Source organism: Pan troglodytes, chromosome 21, assembly GCF_028858775.2.
Source record: "Pan troglodytes isolate AG18354 chromosome 21, NHGRI_mPanTro3-v2.0_pri, whole genome shotgun sequence".
NCBI classification, from domain to species: Eukaryota; Metazoa; Chordata; class Mammalia; order Primates; family Hominidae; genus Pan; species Pan troglodytes.
The window spans coordinates 28221843-28246343 of NC_072419.2; the positions used below are offsets into that span (position 1 = coordinate 28221843).

At 44.4% G+C, this 24501-nt stretch overlaps 1 long non-coding RNA gene across 1 annotated transcript in view; it reads right to left on the minus strand.

The window, feature by feature from the left end:
• LOC134809195 (uncharacterized) overlaps nucleotides 1-24501 on the minus strand; it is a 92482-nt gene that overhangs the window by 67217 nt on the left and 764 nt on the right. The window lies entirely within an intron of this gene.

Genomic DNA, 24501 nt, shown 5'->3' on the forward strand with positions numbered 1-24501 from the left:
AGCACATTTGCCACAATAGCTGTAGGATTCACCCCCCACTTCACATTGAATATGCCTTATCATTCCCGTAGGAAACACTGGGGAAAAAACAGAACTGGGATTTAATTTACAACTTCATGGAGCTGTTTGGAAATCAAGTGTATTATCACATCACCTCTGATGATTATCTTCAAGCCATCTGTAGTTTGGTCTCAAAGAAAGAAAGTTTGGCCTCAATTTATAATTGAGCAACACACCTCTGAGGCTTTAGAAACTGCATGACAAACACACATTTATTTGTGGTCGTGATCACAAAATCTATTGGACCTCACGTGGGAGAGGTCCTCAGTGGCCCTTATAGGGTGGGCTGGAGATGCAGAACCTGTCTACTCTACCTGGCAACACTGGCCTCAATTTCCACTTCGAGCAGTGAGAGAAGCAAGGTTATAAAAAGCAACTTCTAATTCAAACTGACACATTTTCTCAGAATGTGAACATAAGCAAGCCATTTCTAATTCCAATACTTAGAAATAACCCCTTTTGACATTTTCACAAAAAATGGAATGAAATATATTTAAATATCAGGAGAAATGTCATTAAATATTCTCTGTCATCCTGTTCCTTATATTTTTAATAACAATTTCAAATACAGAAAGGTGACAGAAATTATAGGCAGAGAACACCTGCATATCCACCACCTATTTCTGTTACTAATCTTTTGCTATATTTGTTTTATTAACCATCTATTCATTTCTCCATCACTGTATCCATCGATCATTCCATCTTCTGTTTAACAGATTTCAAAGGTTTTAGTCTGTTCGGGCTGCTGTAACAAATTACCACAGACTGGGTCACTTTCAAACCAGAGAAATTTATTTCTTACAGTTCTAGAGGCTGGGAAGTCCAAGATCAAAATGCCAACAGATTCAGGGTCTGGTAAGGACCCACTTTCTGGTCCATAAATGATACCTTCTTGCTGTGTCCTCACATGGTAGAAGGGTTAGCTGTCTTTCTGGGGTCTCCTGTACAAGCGCACCAATCTTGTTCATGAGAGCAGAGAGCAGAGACCCCATGATGACCTAATTACCTCCCAAAGGCCCCACTCTCCAACATCATAATATTGGGGATCACGTTGCAGTGCATGAACGTTCGGGGCACACATACATTCAGACTAGCCTCAAGTAAGTTGCAAAAACCAGTACACTTCAGCATGCACACAAGTAACTAGAGCTCAATATTTCTTTATGGCTGTTTGCTTAGGGAGATTTACATACACGGAAATGCACAAATCTTGAGTGAACAATTCAAAGAATTTTGACACATGCATACACCTGGGTAATACACACCCCTGTCAAGGTATAAAGCATTATCGTCAACCTACAAGTTCTCCAGTGTCTCTTCCTGGTCAAACCCCCACTCCACTCTCAAGAAAGTACTGCTCTGATTTTTTCACCACATGTTAGTTTTTTGATATCATGTTCATTTTGGTTGCATATTACTCTATTGTACCATAGTTTAAGCAATTTTCGATACAGTCATGTGCTATGTAACAATGTTTCCGTCAATGTCAGACCGCATGTATGACGTGGTCTCTGGCTGCATAGAGAGCACATAAGTTAAGTGTTTCGCTGAGACTTAGGATGCCTCGAGGATGGAGTGGTTAATTCATTCCTATGGATTAAAAATGTTTCCAGAATGCACCACTTAACAGGGCAGAGACAAGTGATGTGGTATGCTCTCTAGGACCTGTATAGAATAATGTCTCCTCGGCAGAGCTTGCAGTGAGCTGAGATCGTGCCACTGCACTCCAGCCTGGGTGACAGAGAGAGACTCTGTCTCAAAAAAAAAAAATAAAAAAAAATAAATAAAAGTATAATGTCTCCTCAACCTTTTTATGGCATAATAGAATAGGCTGGTTTATGGTGTAGGCTTATGGGAGGAGAGAGGAAATAGATAAATAGATTTATTTATTGAAAATAAAAGAAAGGGCTGGGAGCAGTGGCTCATGCCTGTAATTCCAGCACTTTGGGAGGCCAAGGCGGGTGGATCACCTGAGGTCAGGAGTTTGAGACAAGCCTGGTCAACATAGTGAAACCCCATCTCTACTAAACATCCAAAATATTAGCTGGGAATGGTGGTGTGTGCCTGTAATCCCAGCTACTCAGGAGGCTGAGGCAGGAGAATCATTTGAACCCAGGAGGCAGAGGTTGCAGTGAGCCCAGATCGTGCCACTATGTTCCAGCCTGGGCAGCAGAGTGAGACTCCATCTCAAAAACAAAACAAAACAAAACAAAACAAAACAAACAAAAAACAGAAACAAAAACAAAAAGCCAAAAAAAAAAAAAGAAAAGAAAAGAAAAGAAAGACTGAATTCTTAAGAGCTTTGGGTCACCAAAATGAAATAAATATATGTCCATGTCACCATCATGCAAAGGCACTCAGGCCTTTGAAATATACTCCATTTATTTACTTTTCAAGAGTTTGAGCTGAATTCACTTAGAAAACCCCATGTTCTGTCAATAGACTAGGTTTATGATGATGATTTTTAAACCCAGTAACCCATACATTCCTCACTGCCACTGCCTTATGCATGGGTGGTCACTGTATTACTCCCATTTTGCAGATGAGGGAGTGGAGGTGCCAGGTTGTTAATGAGCTGGTCAGGGACTGCTGGAAGTAAGTGTCAGGAGTGAGACTGGAACACTGTATATCCCCACCTGGCTGCCTCTCTCCCACAGAACGTGTAGATTGAAATAAAATGAGCCTGACAGGGGTTTCACCCAGTTCCGGACCATTGCTTCTCCCTGCAGAGCTGGCTTTGATGAGGGCCACCTCCATAGGAAAGAAATCAGCAGAGGAATCAGCTCTGGATTCTCAAGAAGCCAAGGTGTATTATAATAATTCTGCTTTCAAAACCCCCGGGACAGGCTAAGTAGCCCACCCACCAAATGCACACAGAATGACCGTCATCTGTCCAGCAGATGAGACGCCTGGGAGGTCAAGAGAGGAGACTGAAGCCCATGTGGAGGCTTGTGGCTCACAGTAGCCTCAGCCACCAGGCCTCCCTCCCTTCCTTGAAAGCTGCAGAGATATGCATGCCTGCAGCCTGTTGAGAAATCCGGTCTCGGGCCAGACAATCTGAACTCCACTCACACACACTTTTCTAAGGTCTGAGCTGAGAAGGGGCCCCCAGATGTAGATGTCTAGGAACAAATCCCAGGCAGCTGGTGGGATTTGCTCTCTGGTTACTGCTCATGCCTCTTCCGTCTTCCCCACTCTTGCATCTACTCTCTGTTTCAGACACTTGGTTTTGTGCAGCTTTTCCCATGCCAGACAGGAGGCAACACCCATTGGAAGCTGTTGGTGCCGCAGCGTGCTGGCCTGGGCTGAGATGGTGTGAAAACCCTGCCTGTCCCGCTGTTTCCTAACTCTCCCAGGCAGTGACAGCCTCTTGGCCTGCTCCACTGGCAACGCCTGCCGTGGGGTCCCACCAATTCATCATATCTCCAATGTGCAGTTGCTGCAGGCAGTGCGATCTCTTGGCGCTTCGCTGGGCTGCCACATTTGGAAGTGATTTGGGACTCAAAAAGGCTGTGGATCGAGGAAACTCTGAAGCATTGTTCCCTTCTATTTCTGGCCACCTATTTCTGAGCTGAGGGAGTGGGATCTGGCCAAGTTGAGCCAAAGTGAAACTGCTGAAATCAAGAAAGATAGTAGCCAACGTGACGGCAGTGGGTGGTGAGAATCCCCTCCTCCCTCTCAGTTTGGTGGACTGTCAGTCCGGACGCCTGAGTGGGGCCTCGCTAACCCTGCCTGCTGCTCTTGCTGCCAGGCCTGGCATCCGTTTTCCATCTCTATATGATTGTTTGCCCTGAGCCCAGTGAGTGCTGTCTGCATCTCTGGCTGCCGCAGACAGCAGCCTGATTTCTCAAGCTGGACATTGCTTTGATTTCCCCTTGGTCTACAGACCACACCACAGTTCCCCCTCTTCTCATAAGCGCAAGCATCCCTTTGCAGTATCTAAAGGCTCCTGACGCAGTGGAGGTCCTCAAGACTTTCCTCCCCTTAAGCTGGTGCACCGTCCCCTCCCCATTCCGCTCTTACGCCTCAAATCCAATTGCATGGACATCACCAACTGCATGTCAAGTGGTGATGTTAGAAACGACTTTCCCTAATGATCCAGAAAAAGTCCCATTTTTCACAAAGGTTTTTTTTTCTTTCTCCTTGACTTAGTTTTACATATGACTATTGTTTGCAATAAAGATCAAGTTTTGCAATCCATCATGCTCCCTTCCGACTCCCCTGTCCCCATGGTACTGTCTCCCACTCCATGTCCGAGTGCCCTCCCTCCTCCCTCAGCCCCCACCCTTTGGTGGGCTGTGCCAACAGTGTAGCAAGAGGAATTTCTGGAAGGAGGCCAAATTTGGCTTCAGATCATTTCTCTTCAACACACACTGGCCTCTGAAAACCAGATTCTGTTTGTCATTTGGTTTGCTCTCCCAGCGTTGTGTCATTCCGATGGTAATGCTGATGGATTTCAAGCTTGCCTTGTAGAGTAACGCACAAGGTTTTCATAAGCACATTAATCTTAAAAGAAAAACTGTCAGATGCAAACAATACCCATATGACTGATGTTGTAAAGACACAAACTAACTCTTAACATCCATTCCCAAGGAATATTATCTTACAGGGGCCTGATGCTGCCTTTAACTCTCTTCCAACATAGGTACTTGTGTTGCAGGATTTTGTGGCACCTAAAAAGCTTGCTTTCTACACCAAAAGGCTGAGGATTAATGGCCTATCTGCTCATTTGCCAAGTCCAAATAATAGGCTTGGTCACATGGTGGTGTAAATAAGACCATGATTACAAGAAATATGTAATTTCATTAGTTTTCAGAAAATATAATATAAGCAGTCCTTATGAAAACCAAATTGGAAAATCATTATTCCTCAAGAAAAGGGATTCTGATCTCCGCAAAACCCTAAAATCTCATTAGCAGATGAGACATGCTGCCCCAAACTCTTTCCATGGTGGAAGAGTTCTTAGCTCACAAGCTGATTTGAAGGCATTTTCCAATTTTGTTCCGAGGTTTGCAAAATGTGTGGTATGAATTAAATATATGATATTGCTATAAATGTGTGCCAGGCCATGATCAAGAACAAGCTAGTAGCTTGCATTAATTTAATGGTGTTGAAGTGTTCCACTGTAATTAAGCATCTGAAATTCAAATAGAGACAGTCATTAGGCTCAGCGATACAAAGCCACCAGACCAAAGACTATAAATTATTTCAAATAGAGGCCTCAAAAAAGTGTTACAGGGTCTGAGATGAGGTTCTTCAACAGGGTTGAGTAGTCACTGGCACTTAGGGCCATCAGTATTAATGAATACGGTTATTAATGAATACATTGAGACTGTCAACGGAGGAGCCTGCAATTTGTTAGCAATTGCCATATTTGGCTAAAAATTTCTGGACAAGGTTAGGCCCAGGTACTGTGATTCCACCTTCCTCCTACAAGGTCAGTGTGGTTCATCACCTGAAACAGAGGTGGGGCCAAGCAAGACAACTCCATAAAAAGATAAAGGAGACTCAAGCCTTTAATGTTCACTGCCAGGCCCTGAATTCTCAGCGAGGGTCTCCTCTGGCTGTAGACGGACCTCATGGCACTTGGGCCGCTCAAGAGTCCAGAGTCCTTGCAGCCTGAGAAGGCAGCAATATTTCCCAACGTTCAACATAAGGACAAGTACCTGCTTTTCCTTTCATTTTAATGCCCACCTTTCATGGAAGTGAAAGATTGTTGTGAATTTGGCCAGGCAAGAGGATTGCTTGTCCTTCAGATCATTCCCTGAAGGACAAATATTGTCCTTAGGAAATATTATCCAAAGCTTAGGAAAACATTGTATCTAAACTCCATGGACATTTTCAAGGGCTAATGTTCTTTCACAAGACAATGTAATATTTTTTAAACCCATAACTGAACCATTGGATTTAGCAGGCAGGGCAAAATCTTGCTATCCTCCTTCTACGAAACAAGCCAGCTGAGAAATACAGGCCTTTCCTTGGGACACACAGCTGGTGAATGGCTGAGCCGGCCTAAGAACCGAGGTCTTCTGATTTCAAGATCAATGTCTTTTCTAAAAAGCAAAATTGACTCCTGGTAGGAAACAGAATAAAACTTGTGCTACCTTAAATGACTGCATTTGCCACTGTGTTGCCTATTTCACAATACACTTTTACTTATTCACAAGTTTGAATAACAAAGATAGCAATGATTTTAGAAATTTTTTAGTAAGACTTTTGACAATATAATGAAAACAAAGGATTATTTAAGGTACACAAATTTGCAATCCGTGTTAGTGGATTTGTGGATCCAGAAGCCATCCATGGCACCTGGGATCTCCATTAAAATGTAATGGATAGATAATTAAAATCTGTAAATTCTATTAGGTCTTCACCTTACAAATCATCTACTAAATATTTTTGAAAAGAGGCTTAGTCAAATTCCCCAATTGCCTTCTTTGCCTCTCCTCCCATCAGCCGCCTCCTGGTGGAGGCAGTGGTGAGCACTCAGAGCATCCCAGTGGGGCTCTAGAGGGGGCTACAGGAGTCGTTCAGGGACTGGGTAGCCCGCTGGTCAGAAATCCCTCTGGGAAATTCTGAGTGGGCTGCATATTAAACCTTAGAGGAGGGTTGGATGTTCCTGAATTGAGAACAAAGTGTTTGTGCCCCAACGTTCTCATCCCTTGAATAGCACAGGGAAGTAATGTGCACTCTGGAGTCAAATGCCAGGTTCAAATCTTGGTTCAGGCACTTCCTGGTTTGCATGGCTGGAGGTGAGTTGTCATTTATAGCCCTCAATTTCCTCATCTGTACAATGGAGATAACTTGGTTAGTTTAGCCTCCCAGGGCTGTTGTGAAGCTCAAGCAAGATAGTAAGTGGAAATGCCTGGAACGATGCCTGGCACAGAAAAGTTGCTCAGCAAGCCTCAGCTCTTCCTAGCAAGGCCAAGAAGGAGCACATCAGTTTACGACCATATGGACCCAGTGGAGTGGGATAGTTGACAGTGAGGCAGCTGCTGTAATTTCTTCGGTAACCAAGCAAGACCCGACCTTGAGGTTTGCTCATCAGCTGCATTTGTAGTCCTTGTGGGGCTAAACATCCAAGTTGGCATTTTTCTTCACTTAAATTGGTAAGGTAAAGAATGTTTTATCAAAAAGGGGCCTGTTTCCTTTGGAAGTGACTGCGTTGTCTCCTTTGTCCCCTTTAATTGTTCATTTGCTCTATGTGTGCGGCTACTGTGATTTTCCAGTATTTCAGATGCAGGTCCTCTCATGCAGGGGCTTAGCACTAGGTCATAAAACTATCCTCACCTCACAAGTTTCACCTTGGAAACAGCTTCTATTCCTAGGCATAAAAGGAATGTTCCCTGGAAATAGTCTTTTTTTTTTTTAAACTTATAAACACCTTATCTTCTTTTTTTAAAATTTATTATCTTTTTAACACAGGAAGCCTCTTCACCTCTTTTGAAATTCAGAGTTCCAATTCTGCTTTCATGACCTGAATGGTGAGTATAATGCAATTCAGGTGATTCGCAGCTGGAAATACTAAACAACACTTTTTTTTTTTTTCTGTGCTCCAGTGACTGCTGCAGAAAGGGACACTTAGAGGAGCCTTCATTATTAATGAGATACAGTTGACTCCCTGGCTTGGGCAGCCATTTCTCAGTGTGTGCTCCCATCTGGGGCAGCTCTGGCTTGGGAGTACAAATGACTCAAGTCAATCCACCAGTGGTGGGAGAACTCAGACTTCCTTGCACTGCCAAGAGCCAGATGCAGATGCCTCTGTGGCGGAATGTGCAGTTGAAGCAAAGGATCAAGAAGTCCTAGGAATGATGACACACTGAAGGTCATGGTCAGAGCATTGCTGCATCTGAGCTCCAAGCCACTCTGTGGTTTCTGAACAGAATCTGCTTGTGGTTATCAGGAATAATGTGATAATCTCTTTGCTGTCCAAAGTTACCCACACAAAATTTCTGAGACTAGAGATGAGAAAAACAAATGGAACGGGATGGCCAATGTCCCATTCCAGAGAAAACAAAATGTATCCATTGGTAGAGTGTTTTATGCAAGATCATTATGAATGGTGAGAGGACTTCCCCTCAGATCACCAGGCCATCACCCATCTTTGCCTCCCATTACATCAAAACCTGACATTTTTCAAAATCATATCCAATAGCATCTGACAGCTTCTACACATGTTAGGCTTCCATAAAAGTTCTAAATATCTGCTTTATTTTATATTGGTGTGTCAGTAGGGTTGTATGTCAATAAAGCTAATAAAATAAAAAATTAAACAGCAAGGCCAAAAATGGATGATGAATATTCCAGCAGTGATAGCCAATATAGTAGTTGAAGTTGAACATTAAAATGTTGGGGAAACATGATGGAGTATAGAGTAGCGCATCTGAAGAGGAAGCAGGCCAGCTCTTTAAGAAAGACAATTTGGGTCTAAAAAATGTTCTCCTTGATGGACATGTTTTACTGGTGTTCTTCATGCTGATTTGCTGATAAAGTTAAAGCTGGAAAACTGTGCTTCATATGACATGAATAAACTCAGCCTCAAACTTTACATTTTTTTTTTTTTTGAGATGGAGTCACTCTTTTGCCCAGGCTGGAGTGCAATGGCATGATCTTGGCTCACTGCAACCTCTGCCTCCCAGGCTCAGGTGATTCTCTTGCCTCAGCCTCCTGAGCAGCTGGGATTACAGACACGTGCCACCATGCTCGGCTAATTTTTGTATTTTTAGTAGAAACGGGGTTTCACTATGTTGGCCAGGCTGGTCTCAAACTCCTGACCTCAAGTGATCCACCTGGCTCGGCCTCTTAAAGTGCTGGGATTACAGGTGTGAGCCACCACGGCTGGCCTCATCTGTGTATTTTAAGTGAGCAGGAATTGTAGCTCTCTAAATTGCAGGTGAACAGGAGGTTAGCATTTAGGAAAAGAAACAGAGCAATGGACTCTGGCCTGTCTTTAGAGAGCTCTTTGAGTTCAACTATGTTTGGGAACAAAACACTAAAAGCCTTAAAGACCATTTTAAGTGGACTACATAGTGTTTTATTTTCCTGTGCTCCACACAAGGGGGGTTGGATGTTACAATAATGAAGCTCTTGTTACTGCCATTTCCCAGGCTTCTGTTGGTGGAAGGAGACTAGGTGCTGAGCATAAGTTTGGCAATGTTTTCCATGAAAAACTAAGAAGGCCAACTCTCACCAGACTCCTATCATCTTGTCATATTCATGTGATGACCCAAGTTACCCAACCCTCAAAATGAGGGACACTTGGCAACCAAGCTCTGCTCCTCTGCTGATGTGAATGTGTTCAGAAAATTCAACATATGCCTCCTGGAAAATCTACACTCAAGGACCAGTGGAAGAATGTCTGCTCCCTGACCTTGAGTGGCTTCTGATATAATAAGCATGGGCAAGAAATGCATTGGAATATAGCTTGTACATTTGCTGGATTGTGCTGAAGCCAATCTCAGATGCCAATTCATCAGAAAATGTTTCAGTATGTCTCGCTAAGAGATTAGGACGTAAAAAAAAAAACAAACACACAACACTACTATGCACCTAAACAATTAACAATAATTTAAAAATATTTTCTAACATTTTGTCAGTGTTCACATTTCTGTGGTGGATCAATAAATGAATTTTCGCAGTTGATTTGTTTGAATCAGAATTCAAACAAGGTCAACCCTCTCCACTGGTTGATCTATCTCTTAGGTGTCTTTTATTCTAATTTTACTTTTATGTGTTACATACCCTTCTGTTTTCCACTGCCATTTATTTACAGAACGTGTTAGGCCATTGTTCTGTAAAATTTCCCACATTTCAGATTTGGCTAATTGCATCCTCATGAGGTCATTTAATAAGAACCTTTATCTTATAATTCCTGTAAGCTGGTGATTAGATTCAAAGTTTTTATCAGATTCAGTTTTACTCCATGGGCCTGGGGCTTCCTACTGCACCATACAGAGACACATAAGGTCCGGTTGTTTCTCTCTTTGTGATATTAAGATTAATAATTGGAGACCAGGAATGGTGTCTCACACCTGTAATATCAGTGCTTCAGGAGGTTGAGGCAGGAGGATCACTTAAGTCCAGGAGTTCAAAGGTGCAGTGAGCTATGGTCGTGCCACTGAACACTGCACTCCTCTAGCCTGGGTAACAGAGAGACACCCTGTCTCCAAAAAGAAAAAAAAAGAAAAAGAAAAAGAAAAAGATTGATCATTTGGTTCAGATGTTGACAGCCTTATTGATGAATAGGATTTCATTAGGGCCGTGAAAGACCTGAAGACAATTTTTTAACTCTAAAGTGTTCTGGGTATAGCTAATAAACTAATATCAAAAATGGAAACCTCATAGAGGGAAGCAAAGCAAGATGAAGCTAGAAATATGGATAATAATACTTTAAAAACACATATAACAGGCCATGTGCTAAGTGCTTTGTATATATATACTTAGAACAGAGTCTGGTGCATTGCAAGACTAAATAATGATATTATTGCCATTGTTAGCTTGAACCACTTTATTCTACTACCTCCCTAAGTCAGCCTGGTAATACAGAGGAGGTGAAGATTCCTCCCTAGGCAGAATGACCTGGTTGCTCAAAAGTGAGAAATGGGAACTCCTCTCCTTTCTGTTTTTGGTAACATTGAGCCTGGACCATTTGTGGAATGTTTGGCCATAGGTGCTGCAGAGTAGGGAGGAGGAGTATTGAAAGTTGTAGGTTGGAGAATAGCATTGTCAAAGGCATTTGAGAATGAAGAACTGGTCAATTACTGTACACAGAAGGAACGGCATAGAATGGCAGGATAAGATGCCAAGAGAGTGGGTTCAGAGCTTTGGTAATGGTCAAGCTCAGACCTCCAATTCTATGGGTTGTTCCTCTACTAGGTGACTTGAAGAAAGACAGATTCATAGCTCACACCACGCACTTAGGTTTACCCTAGCGGGTTAAATATGGAAAATGATGCCATGAAAGTACTAGACAGAAGCATGGAATAATTTTTTATATCATGGAGGAAGGAAAGCTTTTCTATTTGTAACACAAAAATCCAGACTCCATTAAAAAGAAAAGACTACTCTGACTCCTAAGAGTCAAGAACTTGTACATCAAAAAAAAAAAAAAAAATCACCATAAGCAAAATCAAAAGACAACTGAGAAACTAGGAAAAAATATTTGCATCTTATATGACAGAGAAGTACAAATCTTTCCAGTATGTGAAGATTTCCGAGAATCTGAGAAAAGGGCCAACAACCCAACATAAAAATAAACAAAAACATTTAACAAAACCACTACAAAAGGGCTTAAACATGTGAAAAGATGTTTAATCTTATTCTGAAGAAGAGAAATGCAGATGTAATTGTAATAACTGTCATGATATGTAATAATAACTTACCATCCAGCCCTATTAGATTGGCTGAAAAAAGTGACTGTTGGGGGCAGAAGATGGTACAACCCTTGGAAAGGACCATTTAGGAATATTTATCAAAATTACAAATGCATATATTATCTGCACAGAAATCCTACTTCTGGAACTTATCCCACAGATGCATACCTGTGTGCCCACAAAATGTCAAAGAACTAGACACAATTCAAAGGCTAAAAACACTTTGGTACCTCAGTCAGTGGAACACCACGCAGCTATTAACAGAGACTGTGAGGTTTTCCATGTGCTGTTACGGAAAAATCACTGGAGTCAGTGAATACAGTCAAGTGCAGAAAGAGTACCTGGCATGCCGCCTTTTGGGTAAGAAAGGGAGAGAAAAGACCATGTACTCTTATTTGCATGTATTTGCATAAAAGGAAACAAAAGAAACAGATTAAAAACTGACCTCAGGGAGGACAGGGCAGGGTGTGAGTAAGAAGAAGGCTTCTCAAGGTGGACCTTTATGTATCATGTGGACCCTCAAGTCACGTGAATATCTTACATATTTACAAAAAATAAAATTTAAAAACGGCTGAGTGCAGTGGCTGTAATCCCAGCACTTTGGGAAGCTGAGGTGGGTGGATCACCTGAGGTCTGGAGTTCAAGACCAGCCTGGCCAAAATGGCGAAACCCCGTTTCTACTAAAAATACAACAATTAGACGAGAGTGGTGGTGGGTACCTGTAATCCCAGCTACTCAGGAGGCTGAGGCAGGAGAATCGCTTGAACCTGGGAGGCAGAGTTTGCAGTGAACTGAGATCATGCCACTACACTCCAGCCTGGGCAACAGAGCAAGACTACGTCTCAAAAGAAAAAAAAAATTTAAACATGAATGGTACTGGGTCTGAAAGATATACAGCTTGTTCAGGAAGGAGAAGGCTTGTGTACCAGTATGTGTAACAGGAAGCCCCAGCAACAAGGTGCACCCTGCAAAAAGCACTCACTGGGGAACAGTGGCCCATGATTTTGAGGGGGCAATTTTAAAAATGTGTCATGGAAGGGGAAGCACTTGAGCTGGATCTTGGTTTCAACAGGTGCTGATTGAGGAGAAGCTGACAGGCAGTGGATAGCAGGAGGAAAAGCTCAGAGGAGCAATGTCTGGGTGAGTGTGGGCAGCAGCTGAGAGCACCATGGGCCTGCTGGGAGCAGAGGGCACTGGAGGACAAAAATGGCCCTTGGGGTCAGCACTGGGGGGCCCCACCTGTCCAGATGGGAGCCTGAACTTTATTCTGCAGGTGGTGGGGTGCCATTAAAGGGTTTTGAGTCTCTTTGAATCCACTGGAGCTGCAGTTCTATTTATCTGTTCATGCATTTCCTGTGTGCCTAGGACAGTGGGCACTGCTCCAGGTGCTGGGGCACGGAGATGAACACCACTCAGCACCCAGCCAGTAGCTGGTGATCTCCTGGGGACACAGGTTTATCAAAAATGACTAGGGGCCATGTGCTGAGGGAGGCACTAGAAGTCTGAACCAAGTAACAGGAAACAGGTTCAATTCATTCATTTTAGGGGAAGATGGAGGCCTAGGGGAGCCTCCAGAGAAGTTGGGATGCTTAAATAAAAAGTGGAAAGGCTCATCTGGTGGATGGTTACTGTTGTAGGGATTCGGGAGGAGAGAATGGTTAGTGTTGTGGAGATTTGGGAGGAGAGAAGATGCTGGAGTCAGGAATCCAATCAGCAAAGCAGGTGAATCAAGGCATCTAGGAGAAGTTGCCTGGAGATGGAATGAAGGGGGTTCCAACTGTACGAAAAGTACCAGTGAAGCAGGACAAACAGGATTAGGGGTGATGGTTGAGGTGAGGTCATGGGGAGGTGGTGAAGTGGAAAACAGGGTGCCGGAGTCACAGCCAGGAGAGGGGCAGAGCTGGGAGAAAGAGCCTGTCAGCCTCCCAGGGTCCCGAAGGCCTGTGTCATGGGGCGGGAGTGCAGCTGGTGGCTGGAAGTGAGAATCAGGGCTCTGGGAAGAGGTGGCAGCTGGGGAGGGGGCTGTGATGTTGGAATTCCTGTGAGCATGGCTTGAAGCAGTGGATACAGCAGAGGTCCTCCAGAGAGGAAAAAGTAAGACTAAAGAGATTGAGAATAGTTACATTTTAGGGTGCAGGGGCTGAAAGGAGGAATGAGTGAAGGAAGAGAAAAAAATCACAAGATTTGGGCGATCTTGGGGAGATTAGAGCCTTGAGAGCAGAAAGGCAGAAGGGACGGAGGGCAAGGCATGGTGCAAAGACCACTCCGGAGAAGCCTGGAGCACGTTCTGACACAGGCAGCAGCAACGGAGGACCACAGCAAGAGAGGCTGGCTGAGCCAGAGGTGAGGAGAGTGAGGAGGGAAACAGCACTGTCCTTTCCATGGAGCTCGAAAGTGAGAGAAGACAGGAGGGTAGGCCAGGGGTCCATGCGAAGCAGCGGCACGGTCCCACAGCAGGCTGAAGATGGGGCTCCCTGAACTGCAGGGCTGACCCCACCATCACATAAGAAGCCTGAAGGCTGGACCCAGCCCTTGGCTTTGGGGAACCCCCAGTTACTAGCAGCTGGGCAGAGACCCAGAAGACAGACAATGGCGGAGAAGTTGGTGTCTGAAAGTCAAAGTTAAAGGAAGCAAACAGGTGATTCTGCCCAGAGTCCTCCCCCACTGAAGCCCACGGGGGCCCTTGACTGGGCTCCTTGACTCCTGCCTTTGCTTCCCTCTGCGGTCCGGCCCCTCAAGGCCATCCTCCAAGGGCTGCTTTGATTTCCAGGGGTTGCTCCCAAGACTGAGTGTTTTAGGGTGGGAGCACAGAGAGGAAGAACATTGTGAAAGTGCAACTCAACTCAGAAGAGATTTTAAAAATGAGGCTTTGTTGCTTTCCAGGGAGGAATATCTAGGATGCCAGCAGGCTAAGGCTTGCAGAAATTCTGCCTTAGTGAATAGCTAAGATCGTCTTATAGTTAGCCAAGCAAGGAAATCTGTCTGAGCATCTTTCCTCTCTTGGCATTCTGAGCTCACAGCTCATCTGGCTTCCTCTTGATTTCTCAGTACTCTCATGGTTAGTCTTGAAAACCATGATAACAATTATGTATTATATGAAAATTGTCATCTATTATAGCTATATAATATTATTATAATAACAATCATTTATTGAGCACTTGTTATGCAGCTGACATTGTACCAAACTCCTTATCTTTTTCATCTCATTTAATTGTTGGCCATCCTCACAAAATGGGTTCTGTTGTAACTTCATTTTCCAGATGGAAAAACTGATGTCGGGAGGTTAGATGACTTGCCTGGGTCACAGGATGCAAGTGGGTGAGTCAGGAGGCCTCTTCAGGCTGAAGTCAATGTTCTACCTCCCAGGACTTGGGCCTCTCCCCTCGCTGGATGCCCCCCTCAAATCAGTAACCGCACTTTAACCTGCCTTTTGGGCTCATGAGTGATCAACTTCAACCCTCTTTCCTGCTCTCCGCGCCACCACACCCCACACTGCCCAGCTCCTTTCTTGAGCCAAACTGTCTCAAGCCTGCTTTCCTGTGACTTTACCTCTGCGACCACCTTTGCTTTCCCAGGGAGACGTTTCCTGTCCTTCCTTTGGCCTCTGGACTTCCGCCTGTCAAACTCCACCCATTGGTCAAGGTCCGTCTGAGATGCCAATTCCTTCCTGAAATGCCCCGTATTCTTTGGCGGCCCGTGGCCTCCTCAGTCTCAGAAATGTGTGTTTACCTTGTTCCCTCTGCTTACAGTGGGGCTCAAAGTATTCTGCTACAGCACCCCCTCCTGGTTCCCAGAGGTAAATGTCCTGCCACTCCGGAAAGGGACCTCAACCTGTTCTAGACAACCGGGGCGGCATTTTTAAATGTTTTCTATTCTGTCCTACAAATGGACAAAAATTTCAATCCTGCGCCAGGAAGAGTTTACACTTGTTTTGATATCAAAATAATGTTATTTTCCAAAATCATTAGGTGAGGTTGAGATTTCAGGAAGACGTGCTTTCCTGTGGTGGGCCCTTCCTCCATCCCACTGCCAAGTACTAAAAGGAGAGGCACATCCAAGTTTAAGAAGCAGGTGAGCAGAACACAAAGTCCTCAAAGGCAAAAACTGCCTCTCGCCCTGCCTCACCAGCGGGTGTCGACTGTAGAAAGAATGAACTTTATATTTGCTCAAATGGATTACACGTTAACATCACCTCTTAAAGGGTCTGAAAATCATTTATTTCTCAGCAGATGTGGGTTTTCCTTGTGATCAAAATGACTTGATTAATTTGCTCAATGAAGCTATTTTTTAGAGCTGGTATGAGCCCACCAACATAGTTTATGTTCCCAAGTTCTAATTTGTGGGGTCCCTAGGAAGTTCTGTCGCTTTTCCATTTCAGAAGTCTACATGTGCTGGAAACAGAGCCAGACCACATTCTTAAATCGCTGCATTTGTCCCAGAGCCCTCCCACCTCCATATTCGTTGCCTTTCTCTTGCCGCTGAGATTCTAAGAGACCCGATGTTAACCTAACTCTGACGTGGCCCTGCTGTAGCTCAGCCTGTCCCCTCCTTGCTCTTGGGGCACCACAGGCTAAATAATTTCCTTTGGGCAAGAACTCCCACTTTCTCAGAATAATTCCTCCTGACAGGGCAGGGGGTCTGTGGCTGGAGCCACAGAGATAGAAATCTCTGTGTGATTGGGTAGCAATGATTTTATCTCCATGCCTTCATCTTTGCAGCAACAAAACTGTTATAACAAACCCACATGGTTGGCATGGCATGGGCTGGATTTCCCGGCAGGCAGCTGGTGTACTGGGAAGAGTTATCGAGATTGATGCCTGTGAGGGATGAGGAGCAGGGCTGACCAGGAGAGAAGTCTGACTGTGATGCAGTAGCAAAACAGATCCAAGCTGATCTTCCGTGGAGCTCTGGTGCTGGGATGGTCCTCAGAGTTGTCCTCCATTGAAGCTTTTGTACCCCACAGTGAGTGGTCCCCAGGAAGGGGGTGTTTGCTTGGGTTTTATGGTTCTCTTTAGCCTAAGGCAATGGAAAGGAGGCTCTGCTGTGAGCCACCAGCCTTGAGGGAATGAGCGTCTCAGTGCTGGTGGGGGGATCTAGGCATGCTGGGCAATGTTAGCTACAATATACAGCTGCCCAGCCTCATGGTGAACAGAGGCCATGAGCTCCCTACAGCACTCCACCGCATTAATAAGGACGAATAACTAGGAGCCTGCTTGTCCCAAGAGTACAACATTTTCATAACAGAAGATGTCACTTCACTAAAATCTTAGACATCAGGCACCTCAGGGAATGGGGAGAAGTTATAGATGGGGGCAACCCAAGAGAGGCGTGAATTTTTTGAAAAATGGTAATTTGGGATAAATGGAAGAGTCAAGTCTCACTGTTCCTTAGTCAGGAACCCTTGTCACAAGCAGGGGCCTGCTCAGAGAGCCAGTCCCTGAACCCCAAGCCCAGGCTTGATTTGTAAGGGACTGGGCCCATTCCCTGAGGGAGCTCCTGGTGAAAGAACATGTTCAGAAGGCAAACAAGGAAGGGGAAATACCACACTCAGGACAAAAAAGCATAACAGTAAACACAGAAGTAAAATATCTTCTTTCTGGCAAAGGAAGAGCTTGATGTTACAGTGGGTTTAGCCAGAACAAGCCGGTGATTCCTGTTTAGCGCAGGGCCCAGCATTTCAAGAGGACTGGACCTCAGGAAGAACCATAGTTCTCCCATGATACAGGAAAATACCTGGCCAGCTGTGGATTGCCGTCTTCCTCAGCTTTCTGAAACTGGAGAGCGTATAGCTGTCACTCACCACCTCCATCACTCATCTTCTATTGGCAACAGACGCTGCTGACCCTGTTTCCCTAGTGAGTGTCACTTCAGGGTCTTGAATGCAGCCCTGTGAAGTGCTTCTGAACCGAGGAAGAACGTGACAAGCTAATGGAAACTCAGAAAAATAGGGCTGTTTTCTTCTCAAGACTCAATTTAAGATGGCTTGATTTATACATATTTCTATTGGCAAATCATTCACTGCATGTTTAACAGATGTCCTATAAAAGAGACACAAAGGCCGGGAGCAGTGGCTCACGCCTGTAATCCCAGCACTTTGGGAGGCCGAGGTGGGCAGATCATCTGAGGTCAGGAGTTCGAGACCAGCCTGACCAACATGGAGAAACCCCATCTCTACTAAAAACACAAAATTAGCCGGGCGTGGTCGTGCATGTCTGTAATCCCAGCTACTCGGGAGGATGAGGCAGGAGAATCACTTGAACCTGGGAGGCGGAGGTTGCGATGAGCTGAGATCATGCCATTGCACTCTAGCCTGGGCAACAAGAGAGAAACTTCGTCAGAAAAAAAAAAGACACAAATTAAAATGTATTAGTTTTTTAAAAGTATAGAAAAATAAGCAGGGCATAGTGGCTTATGCCTGTAATCCCAGCACTTTAAGAGGCTGAGACAGGAGGATTTCTTGAGGCCAGGAGTTCAAGACCAGCCTGGGCAGCATGGCGAGACAAAAAATTAAAAAATTAGCCAGATGTGGTGGCGTGCACCTGTAGTCCCAGTTACTCAGGAGGCTGAGGTGGGAGGATGGCTTGAGCCCGGGAAGTCGAGGCTGTAGTGAGCTGTGTTTGTGCCACTGCACTTCATCCTGCTTGACGGAGCAAGACCTTGTCTCAAAAAAAAAGTATAGAAAAATAGTGTAATGAGAATAATGGCCAGTGATTCAGCATCTCCTGTCATCAAGTGTTTTCTGTGGTTAGGTCATTTGGCCCTGGCCATGACCCTATCATATAGATGAAAACACTGAGGTCCATGAGATCCATGAGATTAAGCCTCAGGAGGTGGAATCCAGAACATGGATTTCAGCCTGAGGACTTTTGAGCTAAAAAAAATGGCTGGACTTGTCCATATTGTGCTTTTCTGTAGCCAGGTGGTTTTCTGAGTTCGAGGTGCATATGCATTTTTTGACCTATAAACACTGAGCCTTAAAGAGCATGTGTAGATCCTCTGTGTGCTTACTCGACAATGAAATACACACACACACACACACACACACACACGCAGGCACTAGCCATGGGTAGTAGCTCTAATAGTGTCTGGTCACAAATTTCTTCAACCTTCCTAGCAGCCTAAATACTAGAGCTGCAAAGAGAAGCTCTGAAGGCACAATGAGAACAGAGGGTCATTAATTAAGTCCCCACTCCCTCTGTAATGAAGGGCAGGTGAGTACAGCCTAAAATGGCAGAAAAACCTCAAGCCTGAGTCGTAACAAAATGCCATCAAACCCTGCCTAAAGCTATTCGTCCAAATTAAAATTCTGCTGAATGTCAAGCCCCAGCCAATTCCACAGCTCCTCTTCCACAGTTACCTACACCCCAGTTTAAAGAGAAAGTAAGATGAAAGTGCCTGATTCACTCTGCCCAAATCAGCTGGCTGACATCGCAAACATGAACACATATCCCGCACATGAAATGACCAGCCCCTTGCAAAACGAACTGGGTTATATTTTGGATAACAAAATTGCATAACAGAGATTAAACCACACAGAATTTGGGCTCAGCCAGAGGTGTTATTATGCAAAACGAAATGGACAGTACCGTTACAGGGTACCCATTACAGGGGAGCAAACCTCTCGCCTTGTTGGCCTGCCAAAAACAGATATTCCAAGTATAGAGCATTTCCCAGTCTGACGGATGTTGATTCAATTAGCCACTTTGCCAATGTTGAAATGCCTAGAAACCTTGTCAAAACTCATTTTCTCAGCATACCCGTTCATAAAATCTACAGTCCTGCACCCTCGTTCAGCATCTGTTACTGCATTTCCTGTAACCCTATAACCCTTAAGCTTCTGGGTGTTGCCGAGAAATACCATATATTAAATGTCATTTTAAGGACATTTTAGTTTCTGTTGTTGCTATTATTAATTTTCATGTACCTATAAATTATTTTAACATCATCATGTAACACACAGTTAATTTTACTAAAGTAGATGAATGTAAAGAATATTTTACAAGATACTTTAAAAAAACCGATGAGGTTTCTAAAATATGCATTTCAAGATCTTCTCAAGAGGTGTCCATGCAAGATTTTAAAAGATAAACGAGACCCAAAGCCCCTCAAGAATTTGTGTATTTGCTCTTTTAGTCTTAATAGTGACTTAGTAACAACATTTTACAGCTAAAAAGAATCTGAAAAACCATTGCTTACAATGCTGCACATTTATGTACCTTTTGAGGACACAAAGGTCCTACAGTGATGCGGTTACTTCCAGATTTTTTGCAACTTGTTTAAAAAATGAAATGAGGTTTGTATTTTAGAATAAGCTTACAAAACAATAAAAATCAAATCAAATCAAGCAGTTGAGATTTTAACATGTATTACCAAGGTGAGGCTAGCGAAAATGAAAAGGAGCTTTCTTTTATTTGATTTCTGAGACTTGGAAGAGCATAAGTGAAGTGTTCTATGAGGACCACAAGTCTGGGTCTGGATGAAAGCAACACTCAGATCTGCAATGCAGTAGTCCCTAGCCAGTGTGCAAAAGTCACTTAGAACACCCGTTCTAAGCTGCATGGCAATGAAATAATGTTAACAACCCCACTAGTCATAAAGATACAAACTACACTGAGCCCTTCAGAAGATTCTGTATTTCTCAGATGGCATCAGAAGCTTGAGGGTTATGATTGCTCTGTGACCTTACATATCTAGAGAACTGTGCTATTTAACAGTGCTAACAGTCGAGTTCAACTCCCACCACCTTGGACAATGAAATCATTCTGACTCCCTCACTGGGTAGCATTTATGATTCATTGCCACCTCTCCCAAATTTGATCTGTCAGCCCGAGAGGCTAAGTCAGCCGCTGACTCTCTGCTGCTCCCCAACCCCTCCAGCTTACTGTACAGTGAAGCTGTACAGACGGTTACACCTAAGCAGGAGGCTGGGGTCACCTGTGTGAGGGCAGGAAGACAAAGGGATCTTTAAAGACGACAAACGTCAGGCAGCCAACCCAGCCTGGGAAGGCAGTGTTCTCCCTGTTTCCAGGAGGGGTCAAAGTGACATAGTGTGAAAATGCACAGGAAGGCTGTTTTAGACATGGATTTAAATATATTTTCGTGAGCCACTGTAAGGTGTTCACAGAGGTGAGACCAGTGAGCCACCAGCCTTTCCTCTGGCATCCAGGAAAACACTTGTGAAGCAAGAAGTATCATGTTACACCAGCCCTTCTCTTCCCAGTTTCTCCTAAAGCAGATTCTCCAACTTTAATACGCATTAGAATCACCTGGGCAGCTCTTAAAAATCCCAGTGTCCAGGCCACAGCCCAGAAAAATTCAATCGGAATCTCTGGGGATGGGGCCCAGGCATCAGGGCCTTCTAAGTCTCCCTTTGGTGAATTCAACATGCAGCACCAGTTGAGATTCGGTATTTCTTAAAGAACCCTTTACAAAAGCAGGACTGGTTGAAGTGGTGTCTATTCAACGGCACAGAACTGAACATCGACTCTAAATGACTGTTCAGTCGGCTTATTGCTGGACTGGGGAGAAGCACTCACCCGCGGTGGTGATGCGGGTCTTTTCCTGCATAAAATCTACAGACCCTGTCTAATATTTTCCATGCCAGGCAATGAGATCACAAACTCCAAAACATTAAATCAAAACCGGAGGCATTACAGGTCTTCAATAAAACTTCATAGTCCGTACACAAGGGGGAGGGAGAAGAAAATTAAAACCATCACCAAGCTGCGGACATATTATATGTGTGTGTGTGTGTGCATTTTTTTGTGTGTGTATGTATGCATGTACGTATGTATGTATATGTAGCAAGCATTGGGATGTCATAGCAATTAGAGACAAAAATATGTAGAACAATAATTAGTTAAAAGTGATTGGCTAGGCAGACAGTAAAAAGTTACTCACAAGTAAAAAGAATCCATTTGTGCCTTAAAGAAAGCTCATCATAAAAGATCCTTGATTTCTAACAAGGAAAATGATTTATGCCAAGGTGGGTGGAAATAACAGTGATATACATATGATAAATTAAATGAACATGAAGGAGATCCTACTTTCATGAGAATATTCAATTATAAAGGACTTCAAGACTTCTGAGTTTACAAAACCCTGTAACAAAGTCTTTATTCCAAAATAGCGGTGTTTCTAAATAGTATGCTGGATATAAAAAATAAAAGCCTTAACATCTAATTCTAATCATAATTTTAATAATGGAAGAAATGGATAACTGAAGATGAGAGCAGTACTTTGGTTTTAACACCTGCAGTAGCTGCAGGTGTTAGCGTTCCTTTGGCAAACCTTCTACCTATCTCATTTTCAGGGCTTGAATTATGTTTTTGTGTGGGTGTGTGCTGAAGATTGGAGAGGACTGATCTTTAATAAGAAACTAGACAAATCCAGGCAAACAAGGACTGGCTTGACATTGTCTTTAATCAAGACAAAGGGCTCCACATGGGTCCTTCAGCTTCCTTGTCCATTATTCAGGTTCTATTACCATGTAGGAACAGAATTTCCAAAGCACTACCCTTGCATTCAAGGGCAACACACTTCAAGCTGGTTCCAATTAGGCTGGGCCAGTGTGGATGTCTCACACGCGTCAATATTTGCAGCTGAGCTAGTCAGATCTGCAGGGGTATCCTCTAGACAGCAGGAGACTCTCCTTACTGCTGCCTTTGTGAACAATCCTGCAGGCATTTACACCACCTCCCTCTCGCCTCCCTTCACAAATACCATTTCTATCCTTTGTACCCCTGTGGCTACTCTTAGATCTCCCCTTTTCCAAATACCTGGGAGATATGCCACATGGACATTTCAAGTTTCCCAAATAATTTCCATTTTATTAGTGACATTTAGACTTAATACTGTCACTTAAACATTTTTTGAGTGCTCACTGCAAAGGTGGAATTTTGACCCATGTCTGGAAATTTCTGCAGGCATTAATGTTGATGAAATGAAATTAAATAAGATCTAATTGCACGGTAGAGGTCATTTTATATAAGAGGAAATTGAGGCTTATTTGACATGCTCATTGCCAGGGAAAGAGAGAGACATAATAGCAATCTGCAGAACTCGATTTGGGGCTAGTGAGAATATACACACAAGAATGGCAAGAATGCCAGATCCTCCTGAAGGCTCTAGAAACCGTTTCTTCCTACGAAGGGCACCAACCCTCTGTAGTTTACTTTTATCAGCCAAATTCCACGTTTAAAATATTTCTACTCCAAAATAAATGTTATTAATGTAGTAGTCAGATCCCTGCATTGCAGGGTAGAAAGTATCTCAGATCTTCGTTGCCAATACTCAATTTCCCCCTATTTATTTCTAGTGCAGGTTTCACAGCAAATCTGTTTTCTAATTTGCTTTTTTCTTACATCTCTGAACAGAATTGAGGAGCACTGGTCTTCCACCGTTTTGTTAATCACATTGAAAATGTTCACCTATTCTTTTTTATTCATTTCACTTTAGGAAAACGAAAAAAGTTTTCCTGGCTTCTCTCGCCATGCATTGCCAAGGACGTTGTTCGCTGGTAGTGGCCGGTGTCAGCGGAAACGGTGCTCCATCCACCACTGCTGACCCGACTCATTTTCGATAATAAACATTTCCAGGGTAGCGAACATCATGGAGGCCTAGGCAAAGAACCAACTTTACGACCGCCTTGGTCAGCAGCAGGCCAAATGAAAATAAGCCGCGGGAATGGGTCCGCGAAGCCAAGGACGTTATTTCTCGCTCTTGGGGGCTCTGTTTTAATGCCAGTTGGCAGGGTCCTCAACACCTTCCATTTGGGGTCTGGAGAGTGTGTGTGTCCTAGTCAGGAGAGGCAGGTTCTGTGCAAAACGCACTCCCCACCTCGTCCTTGAGGATCCACACTGTTGGGAGGACGCTCTGACCTTGCGCTCCGAGGCGGCGCTCACAGGCGCCAATTCAGAATCTAGTCTTCCTCTCCCCTTCCTCGCTCCCTCCTTCCACCGCCGCAGTCACTCCCCGCGGAGTTTCGTTGCTTTGTTACACAAGCCAGCTTTTGGTTTGTTAGTTGTTCGCATTCCCCCAGGGTTTGCAGCTCCCCGATCTGGCTCAGCTCTTCTTCCCATAGTTTCTTTGCAGCTAGCAGCTCCTCATTTCTCTTTTCGTCAATTTTCTTCTTATTTTTAAGTATGATGTGGCGGATCTTTTTTGCAAAACTATGGGCATGTGTACGTGTGGAGCTTGGTACTATAACCTGATGCATAAAGTGCGTTTTTAGCCCGAGCTGCTTTTTTCCCCCCTTCAAACGTAAATTTAAGAAGAAAATTAAGAGACTCAATTTGACTTTGATTTTGAACCACAGGACTCACGGCTCAGTGCTCTTAAAACTCTGAAAAACACAGTAAAAGCGCAGGTCCTGAGCAGAGCCAGGACTCATGCAGGAGCGAAAGCGGGCCTATTAAGGCCTGAGGCTAGGACGTCGTGAGGAAGACCCGGGATCCCGGCCCTGCGGCCCCTGCGGGCTGCTGCTGGTGGGTACCAGCTTTCGTTGTTAGGCCCAAGTCTGGTCAGGGCTCTCGGGGAGTGCCACCTGTGTTTTCTGCCCTCTGTTACTTCCCGCAAGAACCGAAATGCGCACCTGTATGCCCAAGTTGGACTTAAATCAGCTTTTTCTTAAGGTTTCTCCTGGAGTCCTTGAAATGCATGGGCCCGGGGAACATCCCGGCCTATTGCTTGTTTTAACTCCCGGAAACAAACCCACCAAAAATCAAAGCCAAGTATGAGACATGAAGTGGGGGCGACTGTAGCTCCAAGAGCGGCCCTGTCACCGAACCCCTGGGTGTTTAGCAGTGTGAAGTTTCGGGTGCTGAGTTCACGGCTCAGGTGGCGTGCAGCAAGGGAGTACTCATCAGTAACCCCCCTTGCCGCCAACCCCCAGTCCCCAGAAGGGCAGGCACCCCTTCGCGCCTCCTTTTTGACTCCCGCTTTTGGCAAAGAGTTTTCCTCTCTTTCTTTTCCTGCCTTGGGAAAACTGGGCGAGGGCCCGAGGCCTCTCGGGTGCCCTCAAATCCATCCTCTGCCCTGCTAGGAGTCCAGCCCCAGGCGGAGGAGTTTT